This window comes from Lissotriton vulgaris, chromosome 9 (genome assembly GCF_964263255.1).
Source record: "Lissotriton vulgaris chromosome 9, aLisVul1.2, whole genome shotgun sequence".
NCBI lineage: Eukaryota > Metazoa > Chordata > Amphibia > Caudata > Salamandridae > Lissotriton > Lissotriton vulgaris.
The window spans coordinates 789,970,302-789,988,208 of record NC_141697.1 but is presented as its reverse complement, the minus strand read 5'-3'; positions in this window follow the sequence as shown (position 1 = coordinate 789,988,208).

Below are 17,907 nucleotides of genomic sequence, written 5' to 3'. Positions count from 1 at the left end.
TGCCATGCTGATGTACCAAGCACGCCTGCTTTGCATACAAGAGGCTGTATGACGCAATACAGTAGTTATGTTGTTTGAAAAAACAAAAAAGTTCTAGATCTTGTTAAAGATAAGAATAAGAATGTATTTTGAACACAAATCTTCCTCATGTCATTATTTCATGTGGCATGCATGAGTGCAGTGTTGTGTGAGGGGTATGGGTGCACTAGAAATAGTTCAGTGTGATGTTGTTGCGGTGCCTGTGTCCTTCTGCAGGATTCTCCCTGCGTGCATGATGCACATGTGCAGGTGGCCGGTTGTCCCCCTCCGACTCACTACCAGAGATCTCCACAGGTATCCTCCGCTTGGTAGCAATATTGTGGAGTATGGCACACACTGCCATGTTGCGGCAGCAGACCTCAGGCTCGTATTTGAGGGCCCCACCAGTCTTGTGTAGGATGCGGAATCGACTCTTTAACATCCCAAATGTCCGCTCAATGACATTACTTGTGTGAATGTGCGCAGCATTGTAATGCTGTTCCTGTGGTGTAGCAGGGTTGAGGTATAGGGTGAGGAGGTACTCACAGAGGCCGTAGGCGCTGTCACCTGAAAGATAGGAGCAGAAGGTCAGTGCCTGTAATGCGCAGCTACATGGTCTTGACATACTGTATGTGAGCATGTGTACTTAGCTAGGAGATGTCCTTCGCCAAAGTCACCCCTAGCCAAGCGGGTGTGTATGCCACTGTGCCTGAAGATGAATGAATCATGCGTGCTCCCTGGGTATTGGGCCACTATGTCAGTGATGATGGTCTTTGCATTGCAGACCATCTGGATGTTGAGTGAGTGGTAGGACTTGCGGTTCCGGTACATGTATTATGTCTCAGCGGGTGGACAGGTGTGGATGTGAGTACAGTCAATGCAGCCAATTACATGGGGGAATTGCGCAGTGTTATAGAAGTCCAGTTTTGTTTGGGTTAAGTCCTGTTGGTTTGTTGGGAAGGTTATGTAGTGGTGTATCCGGCTCAGCATGGTTCCAGGAAACTCCGTAGGCAGCGTGACAGTTTGCTCTGGGAGATCCCCCTTGCATATGCAACTATCCCCTGGAAGCTTCCGGAGGCCAGGAGGTGCAGGCAGCACAGGACCTGGACATGGGTGGGCACGGCATTGGTCCTCCTTGTTGGATGCTGCATCAAGGGGTCAAGGTCTCAGATGAGCTTAGTTATCATTGCCTCATTCAGCCTGTATTTGGAGTAGATCTCCTCTTCAGTCTTGCCCAGGAGTGTTATCCGCAGCTGGAAGATGCGCTCCTGGATCCTGCGTCGGTTACGGGCTGCAGCCTGAAGCCTCAGCCGCCTTGCCACGATGTAGAGACCTGGCATTGTGAATGTCCTCATGCTCCTACTGTGTCTCCTTAAGTGTGTTTGTTTTACCCCGCACATGTTTCTTGTTTGAGTTTTTATTTTATTTTTTTCCCAATTGAACTTCATGGTTATCACCTGGTTTGACTTCTCCTTAAATTGTGACTCGCATTTAGCGATTTTGGTGTTTTTCGCAATTTGCGTTTTTTGATGAATTGAATTTGCGACTTATTTGGAATTCGCTAAATAATTCGCAATTTGGTGGTTTTTTGCTTGATGAATTGCGGGAGCGGAAATTGCGATCGCAATTGCTGTTTCTCAGCTATTGCGATCGCAATTGCGGTTGATGAATCTATGCACTAGTCTTTGGAGAAACGTATGTGGATGAGCATAGTGGAATGATTGCAGGTTTGAATCAAGCAATACCGTACGTAGTCCAAAGTCAGAGATATACACAGTGAAAAAACTGAAACTTTAGGGAAGACTTGAACAAGACAAAAGCAGGGACTTCACACTCCCGGCCAGGCCTTAGATGTGGAACATAAGATGAAAGTCCCTGCTCAGGCAAATCAGTTGTACCACGCAGCCTCATTTTTGTGTTTATGCATTATTTCCCTTCTAGTAGCTCAAATACTTGAGAATAATGGAGGTTGAACTTAATTTTGGTTACACCCCAAGCACAGTACTCAATTTTACTGAAATAAAACTACTCACCCCTTACTTGAGAAGTGGCTGCTGTACAATGCCTCTTGCCTGTGTCCGTCCATAACAAAATGCTCAGTATACTCCGTGTTTGAGGCTGGTGGAGGCTGCATGGACCAGGATACAGGCACCAAGATTTACAAAGACGTGTGCTAATGCCAAGCCACATAAATTGACACAATGTAATGGGCATTCTTGCGTGATTTACTTTCCAGCACAAAAAAGTTTTTGTGCTCAATGGTGCCCTTTTCTCAATTGTAAATAGAGCTATGTGCAGCTTTGCATCACTTTATGTCAAGGGGGCGTTACTTGGGTGTTACATGGAGGATATGTCAAGGGGGCGTTACTTGGGTGTTACATGGAGGATATGTCAAAGGGACGTTACTTGGGTGTTACATGGAGGATATGTCAAAGGGATGTTACTTGGGTGTTACATGGAGGATATGTCAAGGGGGCGTTACTTGGGTGTTACATGGAGGATATGTCAAAGGGACGTTACTTGGGTGTTACATGGAGGATATGTCAAGGGGGTGTTACTTGGGTGTTACATGGAGGATATGTCAAAGGGACGTTACTTCGGTGTTACATGGAGGATATGTCAAGGGGGCGTTACTTGGGTGTTACATGGAGGATATGTCAAGGGGGCGTTACTTGGGTGTTTCATGGAGGATATGTCAAGGGGGCGTTACTTGGGTGTTACATGGAGGATATGTCAAGGGGGAGTTACTTGGGTGTTACATGGAGGATATGTCAAGGGGGTGTTACTTGGGTGTTACATGGAGGATCAGCGCAAGCACCCATAGTTTTTGGTGTAAAGCCAAATCTACAAAGCTAGCCAGACCAGACTTTGCTTTAAAAACCAGGATCTCTGTGAAGCAGGCATTAACCAGGAGAAGTTTTTCATTTCTCTAAACATTCCACACTGCACAGAACACATACAACAAAGTCTGAAATGTTTCAGAATTTCTCTAGGCATAGGATTTTGTGCTAGAAATGTTTGATTGCATTACAAATCCCATGCCCAACAGTACATACACACCTTTGCATCATGGTGTACTGTGAGAAAGGGCGAGAGCAGAACGGTGTCATATCTACTAAGATATGGTCCCATTTTTCTCTCTGCCTGTTCTGGCGTACTCTGAGACGCCGCACCAATGACCACACCTTTGCGCCGTAGTGCATGGGTGTGTGCATTCTGTAAGGAATAGTTTTTGTACTGGAAGGGTAACTTTCCAATAGAAAAACTATCCTTTAACACTTTTCCTGCTGTGTATGTGTGCTGTACAATGCAAGATTCATGCAAAATCGTAAAACAAGGAGAAATGAAAACATTACTCCTCCTTGTGCCTGCCTCGCGGGGACGTAAGGTTTTTGCGATAACCCCCAGCTACCATTGTTTGTAGCTAGGGATATGTGTCACAACCTATGGGTAGTTGTATGTGAACACCCATGTATATCCATAGAATACCTTTTGATGCAAAGTAGTGCAAGGCAGTGCTTATCTCAAATGTGTTTTACTTTAGAAATCAATCCAACGCAAATCCCAATTTATTATGGATAGTAAATTCCAGCATAACACTTTGCATTAGCTTTGTGTTATGTAACGCAAACCCGGAATAAAGCACTGGTAAATCTGGGCCCAAGTTTGGCTGCTGTGCAGTGTTGTGCTAAAAATAATAAAACTTCCCCAGGTGTACTGAGAGGATGACCCCAACCGAAGGCATTGTAAATGTAAATATACTTTATTGCATGATTTGTTAAAACCTTTGCAACAGTGTACAGAGACAAAAAGTCATTTATCAAATACTGGTTTTGACATTAGAGTTAAACAGGTCATTGTGTCATAAAATCTAAAAGTTCATTAAATACTAGCCTTCAACAATTGAGATTCATTGTATTATAAACGCCTCTATTGCATAATGCTAGGTCCAAGGTGCTATGTAGATTGTCCTCATTTAGAAAAAGAGGGATTGCAATTCAACTTAATCTTTATTCAACAGTAAATGTCATAAAAGCATCTCACATAAAAGCATATATTACAAGTTTTAAGGAAGATCAATACAATTAAATATATGTTAAAAAAGAGAATTAGAAACGTTAAAAAGACATATACACAGTATTGTTTTACAAGTTGATGCAATTAATAATAAACAATTTTAAAGACACAGCAGGTCTAAGGCGCCACTCATTGGTGTTAATGGAAAGAGCCTGCATTCATCAATTTCCTGGAAGGAACTTACCCCCAGATGCATCAAGAACCCATTTTGCTATTCCTTAATAGCGAAAAATAACGATTCGCTATTAAGGAATAGCAAAATGCAATGCATGAAGAAATCACTAAAAAAATAGCGATTTCTTAAAATTCCTTAATTGCGACTCACAAATTGCGAGTCGCAATTAAGGAATACCTCCCCATTCATTCTTATGGGTCTAGAGGCCCATAAGAATGAATGGGAAGACATTCTCAATTTGCGAATCGCAATTAGCGAATCGCAAATTGAGAATGCGATTTCAAGGGTGCAGGGGTGTCCAAAGGACACCCTGCTGCACCCCTGAAATTGATCTGTGCACATATGTTGCGCACACACATGCCCTTAGGGCATGTGTGTGCCCAACATGAAACTTTGAAAAATGCACTTTAGTACATTTTTCAAAATTTTTGCAAATTACCATGAAGTTCAACTTCATGGTAATTTGCGAGCCCTATTAGCGAAATCGCTATTCTTTAAACTTTAATGAATTGCATTTAAGGAATCTCAATTTGAGATTCCTTAAATGCAAGTAAGCGCAATTTTGCGATTTCTTAATTTGCAGTTTTTGCATTTGGGATGATGCATCCCAAATGCAAAAATACCGGTCGCAAAGGAGCGGATTTTACCTTGATGCATCTATGCCTTAGATCTGATTATCCACATCCAACTTAAAAACTGTGCCATTGATACTGCACACAATGCAGATGGATCTGTACACAATATTCTCATAGTTACACTCGACAGGTGAGTGCCCATGTTTCTGCAAAGAGGGTTTGACATCTTCCTAAAGGAAGGAGGAGAAGTAATATGGAGAAAACAATTTGGACAGATAATCTCCTATTGTTTGAAAGTCGAAGGCATGTCTGTTGGTCAGCGGCCAAAGTCAACATTCTCAGTGAGGAGGAAGGGACAAGTTTCCAGTCTGAGTGTCCCGTTCACATTTCGTCTCCTCTAACTTCTTGTAGAAGTGATCCATAAATCTGACCAATGCACAATTCGGAGTGGTGTTCAAGGGATCAAAACAGGCCAGGACCGCTCCTCTGCAGGATCTTATGTCTTTTGCAATCCAGCTCCTTCGTAGCAGAGCCCTTCTATCTTCTAAGAGGGTGGGGCACAGGCACACTAGGTGTGTTATATCCTCCTTGTGTTGGCTGCAGAGCCAATACATTTCCTGAGCGCAGTCTCTTTTCCATTTTGGGAGGTGACAGATAAGGGGATGAATAAAACATTCCATAGTTCTATAAATTAATGTGTGCACGAGATACATCAAAAGTCAAATGTTTCATAAACCTCCTGCCAATGAGAGGGGACAGCAGAAGTTCCTCCACAGGAGCTGAGGAGTGCCCTCCCTCCCCCCCACACACACTGCTGCGCATAAAGCATGGAAAACAAAATGGTAATGAAATCATTTTAGTACCGTTTTATTTTTTTGTTTCTGCCAGCAAACAGAGTACGAAGGCAGGGCAAAGCCATTGGGTCACTGCTGCTGACAATGCTTGGCAGCAGTGAGGATTGGCCACTTAAGTTTGAAGTGCGCATGTTGGTTTGGCCAGCTACCTTGCTACAGCCAAACCGACATGCACAATTCACATTTCTCCAACCCAGCAGTCGCACAGGCCTATACTGCCACATGCATCATTGTAAGGTTTTGCGATTCCTTATTTGCGATTGTTAGGGAATCGCAAATAAGGAATCGCAAAATGGGATGCATGAATTTATTTGCATAATATTTGCGAATCGGTAAAAAATCGCAATTTTTTCCGAATCGCAAATATTATGCGAATTCCTATTTGCGATTTCGCAAATCCCATTGATTCCTATGGGCCAAAAGGCCCATAGGAGTCAATTGGAAGGCATTTACAAATTGCGATTTTGAAAATGCGATTCACAATTTGTTAATGCATTCCAAGGGTGCAGAGGGGGGTCCGAAGGACCCACCCCTGCACCCCTGAAATGTATTTTAAAGTGCATGTTTCACACACACATGTCCTAAGGACATGTGTGTCTGTAACATGAAAGTTTAAAAAATGCATTTTTGAGCATTTTCATAACTTTTCGCAAATTACCACGAGGTTCAACCTCGTGGTAATTTGCACCCCTAATTGCAAATTCGCAATTTGAAAAACAATCATGCATTGCTTTTAAGGAATCGCAAATTTGCGATTCCTTAAAAGCAATCGCATTTTTGGAAATCGCTAAAATAGCGAATTTCACAAAAATGTATGATGCATCCCAAAAACTTATTTAGGAATCGCAAACGGACGAATTTACCGATTCGCACCGTTTGCACTTCCTAAATAGGTTGATGCATGTGGCCGATAGTCCCTTTAGGAGCGTAGGGCATGCCTGCTCAAGCCAATCAAGATGCTTCACTCTTACCGCTTAATAGCATGAGAACAGCGCCTTGATTAGATGAGAGAGCTGGCTGTAGACTTCGTGGTCCGAGGAATGTGCTGCAGAACAACGAGTATGTGCTGCAGAACATTGAGCGGCAGTGTAAGGTAAGTGATTTTTTATGTGTATTTTTATATTATTGTGTATATTATTATGTGCATTTTTTATGTGTATATCTTCGTGCCCCTCCAATGTGATTTGCCATCAACTGCTACTGAGAGGGGATACTAAATCCCTGTGTGAGGTAACCCGGAATTATTTCGCAAAAAGTGCCCAATTACACCACTTCCAGATCTGAATTGTCATGATCTAGAGTTTGGGTGGTAACTAGGGGAAATGTCAAACAGGACAACCCAAAATTCTTGCCTCACTGTTTGATTCCTTGAGTGGCACCCCACCATACATAAACATAGAAGACTTCAGACAGTCCAAAAAGTTTTAGAGATCTGCCTGTCCTTTTGTAACTTTATTCCATGAGTGAACCTTGAACGGAGGGAGCAAAAATTGAACTTAGCTGGTATTTACTTCTAAGCACTTTAAGACGCTAAGGGGCACATGCATCAAAGGTTTTTGCGATCGCAAACGATGCGATTCGCAAAAATCGGCTGTTTGCGATCGCAAATTGGCCTTTGGAGATGCATACAAGTGTTTCCTATGTGCAATTTAAGAATTTGCAATTATTTGCGAATTCCTAAATTGTCATTGCATTTAAGGAATCGCAATTTGCGATTCCTTAAATGAAATGCTAGAAGCACTTTCAAATAGCGATTTCGCTATTTGGGACCGCAATTACAGACAAATCAAACTTGTCTGTAATTTGCAAAAACTTTGAAAAATGCACTAAAATGCATTTTTTTAAGTTTTATATTACACACATACATGCTCTTTGGACATGTGTGCGCGCAACATGGGTACACAGCACAATTTCAGGGGTGCAGCAGGGTGTCATTTTGACACCCTTGCACTCTTGAAATTGCATGAGCCATTTGCGAGGACCTACTGGTACTCGCAAATTGCGCATGCAATCTCCCATTCATTCCTATGGGCCTGTAGGCCCATACGAATGAATGGAAAGGCATTCCTAAATTGTGACTCACAATTTGCGAGTCGCAATTAAGGAATGTTTAGGAATCGCTATTTTTATAGCGATTCCTACATGCATAGGCTTTTGCGATTCCTTAATAATCGCAAAAAAAGCCTATGTTGATGCATGTGCCAGTAAGTACTGCATCATGAAGAGCTGAGATGGCTCAGTGGTCACCTGTTTTATGCACTTTCACTGTGTAAAGTGCATCCATTTAAAGCATTTAAATAAATATTTGTCTAGCTTAGTGCATTCTTAAGGCAGCATAGCTCAGAAACAGAAAAAGGTAAACCCTGCTCACTGCTTCCAAGCTGAGCTTTCTGAAACTCAGTTCTAACTTGGGGAAAGAGTGGGTTAAATTAATTTACTTTACACACTGCAGGAGCATTAAAATGTACTCGGCTCTGCAGTGAGCCACACAGCTGTTCATGCTTATGGCCCTTGGGTACATACCTCCATTGTAAACATTTTCAACATTGTTTATGGTTTATTTTTAATATATTAATTTATTTTAATTTGGTGAATCCAATCCAAATTATTAATAATGAATGAATTAATTAATTACTAACTGGCTTGCCAGACACAGAGCCGAAACATGTCACCTCATTTTTTTTTTTTTTTTAACATCATTTTTATTGCATCACCACTATAAATGTACAGACAAGATATTCAGCAAAAATAGCATGACATGATCTGAGCCTATTGACGACATTCGATCTTCATCCGGAGGAATCACCCCGCTCTTGACGCAGGTGGCTTCTCCTCTGTCGTGGTCTCGTACTTCTTACATTGTCCGACCGCTTCATTTTGCACATGGCCTTGGAATGCTTTTGTGATTTACACCCCTCCCCCTCCCCAAATTTCGGTGCCCCAACATCCCTCCAAACCAGCTTCCTACCCGCCCTCCCCCCGTGGTCGCGCTGCGCTTGAGTAACCATGTATTAGTGCCCGGTGTGTTGTAGGAGGAAGCAAACAATCGCTAAGGTGTGTTCTCCTGTATAGTGTTAGGGTCTGCTCCAGCTAGTTCGCTCTCGCCATCCTGCCCCTCGTCATCCACATCCCTGAGCGCCTGCACCATCACCTCCCATGCAGTCGCCCTTTCCAGAGCTTTCTCGTCATTCGACCTCCAGGCCATCTGGTATCGTAGGGTACTATCACACGCGGCCCATCTCAGACACTCCCCGTACCATCTTTTATACGTGGGCCCCACTCTGGACTTCCAATGTCGTGTGATCTCCCGCTTGGCCAAGATAAGCCCTAAATCTATAAATTTACTTGACATTGTGTTTCTAGGTGTGTGTGGGAACCAGTGAAGGATGCCAACTGCTTTAGTATACTGGATATCCCTGTCCGTCGCGCCGTTAAGGGCCCGCCCAACTTCCTGCCAATAATCGCCTAAAGAGGGGCAATCCCATAGCATATGACATAGATCCGCCCCCGCTGTATTACATCTGGGGCAAGCAGTGTCGGTCGGCCCAAAGTACTGTTGGATTTTCCCGGGCGTGAGGTATGCCCTGTGTATAACATAAAAGTGGATCAATTGGAACCTGGCATTCCTCGAGCTCTTCTGCGCCCGCCTCAGCAGTTGCCCCCAGGTCGTGTCTGGTATCTCCACCTGGAGGTCCAGCTCCCACTTGGCCTTCAGGGCTGCCAAAGGTTGCAAGGCCTCCCGCTGCATCCTCGAGTACAGGCACGTGACGGCCCTAAAGGTCCCCGCCGCCATCATGGCGTACTGGCAAGCCATCGAGGTGCCTGGTTCCTGCAGCCCTTCCCCCCAGTGGGCTCGCATGGCGCCCGTGACTGCCGCGTGCAGCAGGTAGTCACCCCTCGGCAGGTCCAATCTCTCCTGCAGGTCCCGAAACGGCAGCAACACCCCATCTTCGTAGAGGTCACCCAGCACGTGTATTCCCGCCTCCTCCCACCCTAGCAAGCGTGACCAGTCACCTCCATGCGGGAGGGCAGTAATCATTCCCAGCGGTATTTCGGGGGCATACATAAGGCGGACACCCGCCCGTTTACGGGCCCGGTCCCAACATAGCCGGAAAGTCTGCTCCTCGACCGTCAAATCTCCCACTCGGAGTTTCTGGTGCAGCGTAATATAGGCCAGAACGTGTCGCGGGGTGCCTTCGACTCTCGCGTCCTCGGGACCTCTGTATACTCTCGCCACCTCCTGAGTAAAAGTCTGCAGCTGCGCGGCTAGGTAATATCCTTCAAAGTCCGGCACTGCCATACCTCCCTCATCCTTGGGGCGTAACAGCGTGTCGAGCGCTATGCGTCTCCTACCCGTGCCCCACAGGAACGCTATGATCAGTGACCTCAGGCGTTTGAAAACCGAGCTCGGGATCCATACCGGCAGTGTCCTAAAATAATACAAAAGCCTGGGCAGGGCTATCATTTTAAGCAGGGAAATTCTACCAGCCAGGGAGAGCGCTAGAGTCGCCCAGAAGTCCATAGATCCACGCAGGGCGTTAATACAGCGAGTTATGTTGCCATCCAGCAGGTCGGATGGGGCGTGGTAAACATAAACCCCTAGGTAATGTAGGCAGCGCGGCTCCCACCGGAGTTCCTGAGCAGTGAGTGGGCACGGTTCTCCCGGTCTCAGGGGAAACAGACAGGATTTAGGCCAGTTGACCCTCAGGCCCGATAACCTACCGAACTGCTCCAGTAGCCTCCGCGCCCCCTGAAGTTCGGCGCCGGCATCGGCCAAAAACATCAACAAGTCATCCGCATATAGGGAGATGAGGTGTGGCCTCCCCCTAAAAGGCAAACCTGCGTAGTGGCGGCCCAGTCTGGCTACCGCAGCGAAGGGTTCCATTGCCAGCGCAAACAGTAGCGGGGATAGGGAACAACCCTGTCTAGTGCCACGCTTAATCGGGTATTGTCTTGAGATCAGTGCACCCACCCGGACCCTCGCTACCGCCTCAGTGTAGAGGACCTTGGTCCACTGTATATATCCGTCTCCCAACCCGAAGCGACGCATCACCTCATACAGGTACCCCCATTCGAGGCTGTCAAATGCCTTCTCAATGTCAATGGACAGAACAAATGGGGAGACGGTGTCTGGCCAGTCCGCACCCATCAGTCTCGTGAGTCTACGGATGTTATGAGTGGTATTGCGTGTCGGTATGAAACCGCACTGGTCACCATGAACCAGGCCCGTCATGTGCACTAGCAATCTGTTGGCCAGAATTTTACTGAGGATCTTGTAGTCCGTCGTCAGCATAGACAACGGACGATACGAGGACAGCGCCGCACCCTCTCTGCCCGGTTTCAAGAGAGGGATCATAAGGGCCTCGCACATCGAGCCCGGGAGTCGGCCCTTCTCCTGCGCCTCATTGTATACCTCGCGCAGCCGCGGAGCAAGATGCTCTAGGTATTTGCCGTAAAATTCGATCGGTAGACCGTCAAGGCCCGGGGTCTTGTTTCTAGCCATCTGTTTTACTGCGCAACCTATTTCTCCGAGGGAGATGGGTCGCCCTAACTCTTCTGCCTCCGAGTCCTCCACTCGCGGCAACTCTAGCCCGTCCAAGAACTCCTCAAGCTCCTCCGTCCCTCCCGTGTCACCACTCAGATAGAGCCCCTCATAATAAGCTCGGAACTTGTTCAGGATCCCGGGTTGGGAGTGGCAAGGCTCCTCCCCTGGCTCCTGGATCCTCATGATCGGCCCTCCCCCCCGGATAGGGTTAGCAAGCCAAGCCAACATCGCCCCCGCCTTATCACCTTCCGCATGCGCCCTCGTCACGTACGCCTTATGGTCGAAGCTACGCAGCCGCTCTAGCTCTACCGCCAGCCCCTCCCGTGCCCCCCTAAGCCCCTCCTGCAGTTCAGGGTGATTCGGGCGCCTCTTCTCGAGCTCCCTCAGCCGTGTCTCAGCCTTATCTAAGTCATCCAACAGAGTCTTCCGCGCCCCTGCCGTGTGCCCAATACAGTGTCCCCGCACCACCACCTTGAAAGCATCCCATTCAACCGCCCTCGTGGAAGCTGAGCCACTGTTCTCCTCAAAATATCTCTCAATACGTTCACTCAGGGCCTCCCTGAACAACAAGTCGTCCAGGGTGTCAGGTTGCAGGCGCCATGTTGGCACGCAGTTAACAGTCACCATCCATTCCAGAGACATCAACAGGGGGTTGTGATCCGATATCGTCCTGGTCAAGTATTCCGCCCCTCCCACCGTGGGAAGCACACATTCCGAACAAAGAAACGCATCCAGCCTCACATGCAAATCATGTAGGTGCGAGTGAAAGGAGTAGTCCCTAGTGGTGGGGTGCAACGCCCTCCATGCATCCGTGAGGGCCCAGCTCTCCTGCCATTCTAATCTACGCTTGGCGATCCTATGCACTGGGGACGCGCGTAGCGGGGGATGGGACCTATCTAGTAGCACATCCTCAACTGAGTTGAAGTCCCCCCCCAAGAGGACCGGCCCTGCCAAATAACCCGCCAATTTGCCCGAGATGTTAGACAAGAAAGCGGGCAGGTCTACATTAGGAGCATACACATTACAGAGAGAAATCATCCTGCCTCTCAGCCTTCCTTCCACCGCCACATACCTGCCCTCTGGGTCTACCGACGACTTCGAGACCTGGAAGGGGACCCCCGCCCGTATCCAAATCAATGCCCCCCTCGCAAATGCTGAAAATGTCGTGTAGAATAACTGCCCCCTCCAGCGCCTTTGTAGAGCCGCCCCTTCCTGCTTATTTAGGTGCGTCTCCTGCAGAAACGCTATATGAACCCCCCTACGCTTGAGGTACGCCTGAACCTTATGCCTGCGCGTCATGGACTGCATACCCCGCACATTCCAGGTCACACATTTCAACGCTCCAGTACTAGCCATTCCCCCCTACACTACCGGACCATACAGCAAAGAACAGTGTTCGCATAAGTCCCGCGACCACGGGCCACCCCCCCCACCCTCTCCAAACAGGAAGCCAAACCCCTCCAACAACTAAAACCCCTTGAGCAACCCCAACTGCTCTCAACTCCCACCCCCCCAGGACAGGCCCCCCCGCAACTGGAAGTACCTCCATCCAAACCAACACTCCCGACCACCCCTTAAGGAAAGGTGGCAATATTCGCAGTCCCCACTGCGATGACCTTAGGGGCCAGTAGGGCGCGGCTCAATGCTATAAGACCTCCAACAAATCAGCCCCGCGCGCTCCACCCCACAATCCCCACATTACAGCTTCCCAGAACCTCAATCAATATCGTGCCACTGCTGCGGGTCCTTCGCCCCGGTGTCCGACCAGCGAGTCCATTCCGCCAAACCAGTTCAACACGCCTCCAGTATCTCTCCCGAGGTCTGCGGCGTCACAATAGGGCCCCGGGCTCCACCAAATTCCGATTGTCCTGTCTCTGAGCCCGTGCCCGGGTCCTCCGAGTCCGTACCCTTCCCAGACTGAGTCCTGGCGGTTCTAGATAAGTCCACCACCGCCTGTAGGGCCGCCTGCCTCCCCGCCTCCGTCTGCGACATCGATGGTTTCCCGGTCCTCCTGCGGTTCTTTCTGATCCGTTGGGACTGCCTGATCGGCTTCGCAACCTTAGCCTCTTCCTCCCTGGTCTTAGCACCGTCCGTTCCTGTCTTATAGGTGTCCCACCAGTCCCATGCGTCCGCGGAGGTCGTGAAGAATAAAGACTTCTCATCCACCACCACTCTTAGCTTGGCAGGAAACAACAGGGAGTACTTGATGCCTTCCTGGCGGAGCTCCCGCTTGAGGGACAGGAAGTTTGCCCGGAGTCGCTGAGTCTCAAACGTGTAGTCCGGGAACATGGTGACTCTGTTGTTTTCCACTTGAAAGGGCCCTGCCTCTCTCGCCCTCTGCAAAAGCCAGTCTCTGTCCCGGTAATGGAGCAACTTGAATACCACCGGGCGAGGAGGAAGGCCCAAGGCTGGCGGACGCGCCGGAACTCTATGTGCCCGCTCCAGGGAGAAGAAGGGGGACAGACCTTCTGGTGCCACCTCCGTCCGCAGCCAGTTATCCAAGTAGCCTACCATGTCGTCGCCTTCAATTTTCCCCGGCAGGCCCACTAGGCGTACGTTGTTGCGCCTGTTCCTGTTTTCTGCATCCTCGGCCCTCCTTTCCAGCACCTTCAGACGGTCCATCACGTCGGCCATCTGGGCCTTCACCGTTGCCTGGGCCGGGGCTAAGTCCTTAACCGTGGCCTCCACGGATTTCACCCTGTCCTTAAGTTTGTCGTGGTCGGCCTTCAGGAGGCCCAAGCCCGTCGCCACCTGAGCTATATCTTGCTGCAGGGCATCCTTTGTGGTGGCGATGGCTTCCAGGATACGATCCTGCATCCGCTGTAACGCCGCTTGGTCTCTCTCCGCTCCTTCCGCCGCCTCAGTGTCGGTCGCGCCATCTCCCTTCCCCTTCGGCTTCCCCATCTGGGCCGGGATGGGCGGCGGTCCTCAAGTGTGTTCTTGGTCGCCCTCCGAGCGTCGCCGGGCACCTTCTTCCGGCCGGGTTCTCAGGCCCAGAAATGTCACCAAGAAGCGAGAAGCACCGAGCGGCCGCGGCCCGGCCAGCGCCAGTTGCGCCGGAGGTCCGGGGTCTCGTCTCCGGGTCACTGTCGCACCGTTGTCGCCCCAATCAGGAGACGGCCCTCAACCACCGCCCAAGGGCGCGCCCAAAGTCCATCCGGCACCTGGGGAGAGGCGCGACGCGGCCGCCAACACCTCTAGCGTGTCCGGGAGCGGTCTTCAGTGGGTCTCCGGGCAGATGTCTCAGTCACAAGCGATCTCATGCCCTCGCCGCCATTTTGGGGTCCGCGACTTCTCGGCTGAGTTCAGCTTTCAAAGTTGAGATACTGCTGTGGGAAGGCTCGGTGTCGTCCTCCGTGGGTCCCGGACCCTCCGCAGTACCGTCCAGTACCGGATAGTGTCCTTTATTCCGGGGTTCGAATGAATTTTCAGGATATTTTCCGGGATCGGGCACGGAGCTCCGAGCTCACGCTGCCTACCTCCTCGGCATCCAAGCCACGCCCCCGAAACATGTCACCTCATACTCATCCCTAAAGTATCTGCTCCCCTTCTGTGCTTCTGTGACAGACACAGTGCTCTGCCTGGCGATTGCCGCAGTCTGGTCACTGGATGATGGGACTATTGACATGGAGGTTCTTGCAGTTTGTATTTGTAAATGTTAAATTTACTGTGAACGATGATGTAATCTATACAATCACATTTACAAACCGAACACAGTCAATTATATTTATGAACCTCACTTGATGCTCTAACCCAAGCAACATAGACCTCTCTGGGCTCCTGAATTTCTTTGCATTAGAAATGCCACCCTGGCTCAGATCAGATTTGTCTACTGAGTGATATATGGGGATTTAGGGAATGATGAGAGGAGTGGTGTGTAAATAGTGCACACATTAGTAATGTGTAGGATGTGCTTTGTCACTATGGCCCCCCTTACGTCAAATGGAAATGTACAATTTTCAGCAACAGGCTGTGAAGTGCAGCCACAGTTCTCATGCGTGCCATAATTTATTTATTTCAGCTTTTTATATAGCCTGACTCTACCCAAGTAAGGCAGGGCTTAATTTGTAAGGGCCTCATTTATGAGGCTGTGTGTCACTTTTACGCCGCCGGTGCGTCACTTTTTGTGATGCACCGGTGGCGTAACAAATGCGCCTTGTTGCTCCATATTTACAAAATTACGCATCTAGGTAGATGGGTCACTTTGTAAACCCCTGCACCACATTATATCTGCGCCAGGTATAATGTATGCAAGGGGGGCGTTTTGATACAAGAAAGGGTCAAGGAAGTGACGCCGTGAAATCTATAAGATTTCACTGCGCCATTTCTTGGCCGTTGATGCGTCAAAATCTTATGCCTACTTCATGGCAGGCGTAAGACTGACCCGGGCACTAACAACATGGGACTTGCCCATGTGAAAGTACACATTGCTGGAGTTGCGTCACTTTTGTGACACACTCCAGCAATGCGTCACTTTTGCGCCTACAGATACGTCAGAAATACTGATGTATCTGTAACTCCTTGCGACCTGATGCATCATATTATAAATATGACGTATCAATCATGACGCTAGGAGTGCGCACTGAGAAGTAACGCATCGCTGCTTTCATGCAGCAATGCATCATTTCTCATAAATGAGGCCCTAAATGTTTAAGCGCCAGTGCCCACATTTTCGCTCAGAACCCCGGTGCTATCGAACGTCAGGAATGCCAAAAACCAAGGCTGTGTAGTCTTGATTCCATCACATTCCTCTTTTTACCCTATCATACACTCCGCGGGGCATATTATCAAGGGGGTTTATCTCCGCTTTTTTGGTTTTAAAAGCCAAGAAAGCGGAGATAAAATGATCTCCCTATTACCTAGCTGTCGCTAACACCAGTTAGCGACAGCTAGTAGGAGATAGCGACCATCTTGGGCCCCACTTTGCATGTCAGTGATATTTATCACTAATGACATGCAAAGTGGGCGTGCCAAGATGTTAGCGACTGGAAACAGTCGCTAACATCGCTATCTCCTATTACCAACTTTTGGAGATATTCGCGCTAAGCGCGAATATCTCCAAAAGCTAACACCTGTCCTGAGCAGTTCTTAGCCATGTTATCCAATGGGAGGTGGATAACATGGCTAAGAGCATTAGCTCGGTAATGCATGAATATCGCGGACTTTTCAGGGATATTCATGCATTGCGGCCGATTTTTATCGCATTTGCGATAAAACTTGGTAATGCCAAGGTTTAGCTGCGATAAAAATCGCTGCAGCTCAGCGGTAAATGATTGTCTCTAACCAAGCAATAGCGATAATTATCGCTATTGCTTGGTAATATGCCCCCTTGTTCCTTAAGCTACCCGTTTCAGGTTCTTTTTATTCTTGGATTTCTTTCTTTGTCAATGGTTTCCCATCAGTCTCTTTCTCCTTCTATCCTCTTAAAGTGATTTTCTATCTCTTTTGCTCCCGGTCAATCTCTGATGAGAAAAAATAAGTGCCAGGCTCTCAAAACGAGTGCTGAGCTACAGATGTGAATCTCCTTACATAAAAAGTAGTGAGCTGGTTGTCCTTAGGAAAGTATGTACATGAAGAATGACATAAAAAAGGACGTTTAATTCAGCATTTAAAAGAGCATGGGATGAAAAAAAGCTGAGCGCTGCTAAAGGAGCCTGAAGAAGATAGGCTTTGGGAAAAGAGGGTATGCAGATACTCGGGAGGGGTCGATAATCGGACAGAAGGTAAGGGAAAAGAGGAGGAGAGGCAGATATAAGGCCAGGCAAATGGGACCAAAGTGGGTGGTGTAGACATAGACAGGGTGGATAAGGTAGGAGGTCTAGGGAGCAGGTAACGAGGTCAGGTGAGAGTGGGGTGATGATGAAAAGAGGGAAAGATAAGAATGGGTATGAATGAATAACTTTATTGTGTGGTTACTTAAAACCATTACATTAAAACCAAAGTATAAAATTACAAAAGTTAATGGGTAGATTGGTGAAGATTTAAGCAGAGGATGATCATGGAAGTCAAAATTGAAGTGATGGATTAAAATGAATTCAACAGTAGATTTTCAATTTTTCAGTTAGCAGGTTCCACGTGAGAATGTAAATATTATTATTGTTTTTTGTGAATCTCTTATTTTTTTCCACTTAACCGCATAAACGTTATCATTTTGCAGGCATAATAGTATCAGGTATAGATCATCCATTAATATAACACATCACTTTTCAGTGGATATACTTCCAGTATTTCATACAAAAGGATTCCAATTTAAATAATTGATATTTTAACTGGTATTGTTGTAATTATAATAATAATTATTGTCATTATTGGTTTGTTATTATCCATTCCTTTGTGCAGAACACGTGTTAAGCGCGGCTTCCATGCATCATGCAGAACTTTAACTCCGTGGCTTGTTTTGACTGAGGAGCTACGTAGGAATGTGTCTACGAATGGGTTTTCTGCTGATCTATCCTGTATCAGGGTAACCTCAACAACCTCCTGCAAGGGCCTCCACCAGGCGCAGATGTCTCTGGTAGATGCCCGGTCACCCGCTGCTGTGCACAGGCCTTCACTATGGACCAGTGTATTGTGTATGTTCCACACTGCATTGATGCATCTTGGAAGCTCTGCTACATTCGCCTCTTTCAGCCTTTGTGGCATGTAGTGGTATTTTACTAAAGA